This window comes from Meriones unguiculatus, chromosome 19 (assembly GCF_030254825.1).
Source record: "Meriones unguiculatus strain TT.TT164.6M chromosome 19, Bangor_MerUng_6.1, whole genome shotgun sequence".
In the NCBI taxonomy this organism is placed as follows: domain Eukaryota; kingdom Metazoa; phylum Chordata; class Mammalia; order Rodentia; family Muridae; genus Meriones; species Meriones unguiculatus.
In genome coordinates this window covers 46,484,958-46,492,060 of record NC_083366.1, presented here as the reverse complement: position 1 = coordinate 46,492,060, position 7,103 = coordinate 46,484,958, and the positions used below count along the sequence as shown (strand labels likewise).

Genomic DNA, 7,103 nt, shown 5'->3' with positions numbered 1-7,103 from the left:
ATGTAATGGATGTAATGAAAGGGTTATTGGAGGTAATTACTCTGGTAAGTACTTAAATTTTCAAGCTTCTTTTTTTGTGAATGAAGAATAGCAATAATGGGAAGATGTTTATGTTAATCTCTGCGTTAATGTTTATGTTCAAACTGTGCAGGACAGGTTATAACATCTCAGCAGAAGTTAGTTGACAAGCCACTTTGAGAACATAATGACGTCGGAGTGTATTTTTGTCTTCATTTGTAGAAGAATTTAGCAACAATTACAAAATTAGAACCAAACGCAAACTTGAAACAATGACGCATTTGGACCTCTCCCGGCCACCGTCGCGGAGCATGCGCAAATAAGTCCGGCGGGATACAAGTGTCATGGCGCGCTCCATCTGAAGTCTGTGCAGTTTCCTGACAGTGGCGTGTGGTGTTTCTCTCACTTTGGACAGGTGAGTCTGCGGATTTGTGGATACTCGGGACAAATGTACCAATACCCAGCGACTGTGGGCCGCGCTACTTTTTTTGGCGGAGCCTCATTTCCACAGATTTTCCTCTTTGGGCCGATCGCTCTCTTGTTTTCGCAGTTTGGAAAAGACTTTGCAGCTGGCATGGGGACTCGGAGGCCCGGAGCGGCCGCAGGTGATGCTGGCGTAGTCAGGGACTTACGTCTGGTCTAGCCTCATTTCTTTCCTCGCTTTTTCTCGTGAGTGTACTTGTGCTAGTGGTGAGAATTTCGGTAAATGAGGGTTTTATACTGAAGTTGGGTTATAAGGGCAGGTCACTTGCCCCCCCCCCCCTTTTTTTTTTTGCTTCGCCCCTTTGCTTAGAAAACTTTATTGTACTCAAGACAACACTTGTTTCTGGTGAATTACACTGTGCCCAGGCATTGCAGTGCGGGGTAACAGTTTTCATAGTGGCCAGGCGCGTCATTTTTATTTGTTTAGGAAGTTGTAAAGAGGTCTTCTGTGAACTTCCAGGATACTTTCAATTTCTAATTAATTTTAATTTTCCAGATTCGTCTTTCAAGAGGACCTGAGATCGATTTCAGATAATCAAGGTATTGGTTTTTAAAAATCTTTTATGTTTGAGTGATCACTCTGGTATTGGAATATGAAAAGATGTCCCAACTTCTTAGTAATTAGTTACCATCATTTTGTGAAAACTAGATTTCTATATAACTAAAGCGGAGAGACATTTTTGTATTTTTTTCTTAATTCTTCATTTTCATTAAGTAGCATGGACCTGTTCTCTTCCTTTGCTATTTGTGGCACATCGATTTTCTTGTTTGGCTGTTTCTTAGTCTCTGTTATATCCTATTTCTCTACCTGGCAGTTAAATATGGCTCTCTCTTTCTCCTTTTTATTTTTTATTTTATTTATTTAATTAATTAATTAATTTATTTATTGAGATAGGGTTTCTCTGTGTTGCCTTGGCTGTCCTTGACTCACTTTGTAGGCCAGGTTGGACTTGAACTCACAGAGCTCTGCCTGCCTCTGCCTCCCAAAGTTCTAGGATTACAGGTGTGCACCACTGTGCCTGGCTCTCTTTTTCTTAAAAACAGTTTATTTTTTATATCATGCGCACTGGTGTTTTACTGCATTTATATCTTTGTGAGAGTGTCCGATCCTGGGGTTACAGACAGTTGTGAGATGCCGTGTGGGTGCTGCGAATTGATCCCAGATCCTCTGGAAGAGCAATCAGTGCACTTAACTGCTGAACCATCTCTCCAGCCTAAATATTACATTCTTGAAGGCTTGTTTCTGTATCTCTCATAGCTAAATTATCTTTCTTTTCTCTCTCTCTTTCTTTTTTTAATTTTTGGAACATTGTTGCCTATTGTGGTGACGGACACCAGCACTCAGCAGACAGAGGCAGGCGGATATTTGTGAGTTCAAGGCCAGCCTAGTCTACAGAGAGAGCCTAGGACAGTAGGGCTACACTAAGAACCTCTGTCTCAAAAAAACAAAAGTTAAAAGAAAAAAAAAAAGGAAAAAAGAAAGAAAAGAAAAACAGAACATTGTCTTAATATGTATTCCTGGCTAACCTGCAACTCAGTATATAGACCAAGCTCCCAAGTGCTGATGTTAAAGCTGTGCACCACCATGCCAGGCCTGATTGTTTTTCTCTCCCTGTGTGATGTGACTCACTGCTCTTAGCATGGTTACTTGCCTTTATGATTCTGGTTGTCCCCATGAGTGCGAAGTTTTTGTGGATTTGAATGGTCTTTCCCTCATGTTTAATTTTACTGGTGGCTCTCCTGTGCTTATTAGATGCTTATACGTGTTCTTTGGAAATATGTCTGTTCAAATCCCTTTCCCATATTTTAGTTTGGGTTGTTTGTATTTTTGAGTTCTTTATTTACTCTGACATGAGGCGCATATCATATTATATGAATTTCTGTTTTCTCATGCTGCCTGGGTTGTCTTTTCAGCTCTTCATGTTGTCCTTGAAGCATAAAAATTATTACTATTATTATAATTTTTCTTTTTGAGAACAGTTTTTCCATAGCCCAGTTTAGCTTCAAATTTGATTTGTATCTGAGGATATCCTTTAATACTTGACTCTTCCTGCCTCTACTTCCCAAGTGCCAGAATTACAAGCATGTGCCCCTGTGCCTGACTCAGACATTTTAATTTTGATGAAGTCTAACCTGTTGTTTCCTTTTGCTGCTTGTGCTTTTGGTGTCATAACTAAGAAACCAGTGTCTAATTGGGAAAATTTATACTTGTTATAGTTATAAGACTTTCATAGTATTAGGGTCTTTAGCCCCCTTTGAGCTAATTTCCGAGTATGAGGTAAGATGAGGCTCCAGGTACATTTCTTTGTGTGCGTGGCTGTCTGGTTGTTCTAGTATCATTTTTTGAAAAGACTGCACTTTTTCCCATTAAAATCACTTGATTCAATAACATCTATTTGACACACCCTCTAGTCAGTTTTTATGAAGTAATAACTCCAGAACAGTGACTATCAAACAAAATTATTGGAGGGTGTGTTGATCCTGGCTTTATTCAGAGTACCTGATTCAGCATGGCTATGGTGAGGGAATGAGGTTTTGTTTAGTTCCATCCGATGCTACTCTGGCTCTTCTGGGAATTATGTTGTGAAAACTACTCATGTTGCACATTGATTTGCAGTTGTGGCTGCATATAAGAGAATTGCTGGGAGTTTAAAGTAACATATTGATGCTTAGGTTCTGTTCCCAGAGAGTAATTCAGCTGGCCTAGGGCTTAGTTATTGGTCATTTGTTCTCTGTTCTTTCCTCTTTCATTTGTTCCTCTCCCTCTTGAACTCATATTGTTGGTAGTAATTTGCAAAAGCTCCTTAGGGAACCAGAATGAGCTCTCAAGATCTAGGACTGTTATTACTGGAAATTCATCATTCTGGGTATTTGATATTATGAAAAGTCCCTTAAAAATTCACCCATGTAAGGAAACACTACTCTACCATATTCTATCTTTTCTATCTTTATCCTTCTATGAAACTTGACTTATTGTGCTTTTGAGAAGAATTTTTAAGAGGCCTTTTTTGCCTTATTTAACTGTTACTTTATTTTCCTAAAATTCATTTTCATGATACTTAAATGTTTGTGAGGACTTAAAGCTTTCTATCTTCCAGCTTGTGTGATGTATAAAAAGTTTAGCTTATTCATAGTGAAGAATGAGATTGTGAAAGTGATTATGCTCTACAGTCAGGTTAAAGAATGTCTGTATTACATTACATTTGTTTGGCTTCTTAGAGTGAAATTCTAGTAATTGAATTGCTACATGAAAGATGTGTGTTTTGTAAAGCTTGAGATGTATTGGTGGGTGGCTCCACAGAAATAGTATACTAGATGTGCCATGCTTTTAGGGAAACATAAGGATATTGCCAGTCTAATTTCTCATCAAGGTAGATGATAGATAAGTCACTGTTTAATTATTTAGTGTTTGTGTAGTTGAGCCTTTGATCCTGTTTTTATTGACCATTTTCTTAAATAAGTCTTCTGTTTTCTGGGTTATATTTAGTCCTTAGTGTTACATTAAACTTTTACATGGTTTGTGCTTTCCCAGTGTATGGGAAAAGCATCGTATTGAGAGGTCTAAGCCTGATTCAGTCAGTTTACAAATCCTTTAGCTTCACTGGATGCTGACTTTGGAAATAATGTACTCGACAGGGCTCCCTAACTCTGTACCAAGTGACTTAGGTATTGACTTCTTTTATCTCTGGTTTTTTAAAGTATATTTTCCTTCAATGGATCTATGCACAGTTACTTATAAGATGTAAAAATTGTATAACTTTTAGAAAGAAACTTTGACTTTTAAAACACCATTTAATCATGTGCAATCCTTCAGCGGTTATCATTAACATTCAGAGGTTCTCTCTGGCTTTAGCCTTTCTCACTCTTACTGTGTAGGATAATAGTGATAGAAGAGGGCCAGGTGTGGTGGCACATGCCTTTAATACCAGCACTGGGGAGCCACTGGGAGGAGGGTGTCTGAGTTCGAGGCCAGCCTGGTCTACAAAGCTAGTCCAGGACAGCCAGGGCTCTGTTACACAGAGAAACTCTGTCTTGAAAAACCAAATACTGATAGAAGAAACCCAAGGGATTAAGTTTTTATCAAAGATTCCCTTCCCATGTAAGAATTTTCTCTTGTGTTATAGAAAGATTACTTGAGTTCCATTATCAAGCATTATCCATGTATTTAGTCATTAAATATGAAATGCTTGCTGTGTGCTAGCATTGTTGGAGCTGTTGGCAGTGAAGGTGAGATGACGATTTACTGCTTATGAATGTTATGTTACAGTTTGAAAGACGCGCAGTTATCTGCGATATCAGGTAGTTAGTTCCGTGAAGAAAAATGCAGCCTACATACAAAGTTAGATTGTGTGCCCTTGGCATTGTGGTCATTGTAGCCAAGGTGGTTGGGAAAAGGCCTGTACTCCAGTAAGCCTTGCAAGTGGTTGGGCTTACACAGACTGACTACAGTCCCAACAGTCCCAACAGTGGGAAGTTGTGATGGGTCGTCTTTACTGACCACACTGAATGAGGGTAGCACCATGGGCTAGATTTTAAGACTGGTTAAGAAATGTATGGAGGAAGCCAGCTGAGCATGAGCATTCATATCTTCCTTTCCTGACTAGATACAATGTAATAGCCACCTAATGCCATGAAACCTTCTTTTCTGGATGGACTGTATCTTCTCAAATTATGAGCCAAAATAATCACCTTTTTACAGCAAAGAGAAAAGTAGCTCAGAGGTAGCCAGGCCCATGGATGGTCTGTGGTGAAAAGCTGCAGGCTGTTAGATACAGTTTCATGTACCTTAGATAAACAGTGAGCAAAGCACACGAAGTTTGTGTCCTTACTGACTATGTATTCTACCAGAAGGAGAGTAAAACACATCTGGGCAGGTGACTAAGTACTGCAGTTAAAAAGGAAAAACAAACAAACAAACAAACAAACAAATAAAACTTCACACAATAACAGCAAGAAAAACAAGATTAAGAAAGGGTGATCGCAAATATGGGGATGTAGTAAGGGACTTGGTGACTCTTGCAAGTTGTCTTCTGAACTTCATACAGATACCATGGCACATGCCAAGTCTGCCCCAGCACTCCTGCACTCCGACACTCATCATACATGTAATAAAAATATTTAAAAGTGATGGCTTGGGTCATGAATATCAAATGTGAGGGAATGGTCGCCAGCAGAGTCTCAGTGTATTTTGAAAGAGACCAATAGAATTTTATTGGTGGCTTGGATTTAAGGAGAAAGCAAAAAGGAGCTAGGAATAATTTTAGTGTTTTGCGCCTTAGCATCTTGCATTGCCTTTAAAGGAAAAAGGGAAAGCTGTGAGGTGCTCTAGTGAGATAGGGAGAGGACCAGGAGTTCTGTTTTTGACTTGTAAAGTTTGCTTTGTCATGAGGCATCCAGGCTGTGATGTGCAATAAGCGGTTGAACATCTGAGTGTGAGGTTCAGGGGAAGAGCAGGCTGGTTATATAAGCACAGTGTTGGTATTTCGAGGCCTCAGAGTGATGAAATCACCAGGCAGTGACTGTAGAGAAGGAACTTTTATAATGGAACCTTGCTCTGTTCCAGGGTGAAGAAGCTGGATTGAGCAGCAAGAAAAAGACACGAGGGGTGGCCTGTGGTTAGGAGGCCTAGGAGAGTGGCATCCTGATGCCCATGGAGGGAGGTTGGTTCTGTCATTTGCTGCAAACTGTGTCTCATAAAGTGACTGAGAATCAATTATGGTATATCATTTTGCATGCCATTGAAATCAGACAATTACGGATGATTGATGGCTACAGTCTGAATGGAGGTGGGGGATCAATGTGGAAATACAGATGTTTAGAGGAATTTTAATTCGGAACATGGCTGTTCTGGCAAGAGGTCACATCCAAAGACCTTCTAGGTCTATATGATCTGGCTGGAATCCAGGAGACAGAGGCAAGCAGATCTGGGTTCAAGGCCAGCCTGGTATAAAGCAAGTGTCAGGTAAGGAAAAGCTTAGGTCCAGGTGTGGTGGTACATTCCTTTACTCCCAAACAATGAAGGTAAAGATAGTTTATAGAATGAAGCACCCATGAAGCACCATCTGCCTAATTGAGCGGCAGATAAGGTGGCGAACCAGAGAACGAGTTGATGGAATAGGATGCGCCCAATTCTCATGAGAAGAAAGGGGAAAGGGAAGCTACTTAATAGGCAATGCAGAGAGAGAGAGAGAAAGAGGAGAGAGAGGAGGCAGTTTAACTGGGACAGTAACAGAGAGAGGTTGCAGGGAGAGAACACAGGTTAGACACAGGTGAAGACAGAAGGAGCCAAAGAATAAGAAGGAGCCAGAAGATTAGAAAAGATTGCTGGAGTTAGTTTGAGGCCAAGCAGAACAATTCAGAGGCCGCGAGAAAGTCCAGATTGAATAAGTTTGCTGGGAGAGAAGTTTGAGTCAGACAGTTGAATTAAACCAACCAGCCATGAGCTCAGAAAGAACAAGAAAGGGTGAGCTTATTAAGCAGTAAGTCTTAGAGGCTGAAAACATTCTAGGCCTACGTTTGATTGTTCAGAGGCTAGAAGCTTCCAGGACTAGGCCTAGGTTAGCAGACAGAGGTGGTAAGCCCCCGAGACAACAGCTGAAACA

At 40.3% G+C, this 7,103-nt stretch overlaps 1 protein-coding gene across 8 annotated transcripts in view; it reads left to right on the top strand.

Moving 5' to 3' along the window:
• The first annotated feature begins 337 nt into the window (after positions 1–337).
• The window catches only part of Cdkal1 (CDK5 regulatory subunit associated protein 1 like 1), a 549,424-nt gene continuing 542,658 nt past the window's right edge, over positions 338–7,103 (top strand). For 3 of the 8 annotated variants that reach the window (XM_060373106.1, XM_060373110.1, XM_060373107.1), the window contains exons 1-3: positions 342–433; positions 998–1,041; positions 6,065–6,161. The gene's annotated coding sequence lies outside the window, so the exon portion shown is untranslated. Of the gene's footprint in view, positions 434–571; positions 688–997; positions 1,042–6,064; positions 6,162–7,103 lie in introns of those variants that run through there. The other 5 variants (XM_060373108.1, XM_060373105.1, XM_060373112.1 and 2 more) reach the window with 5 other exon arrangements.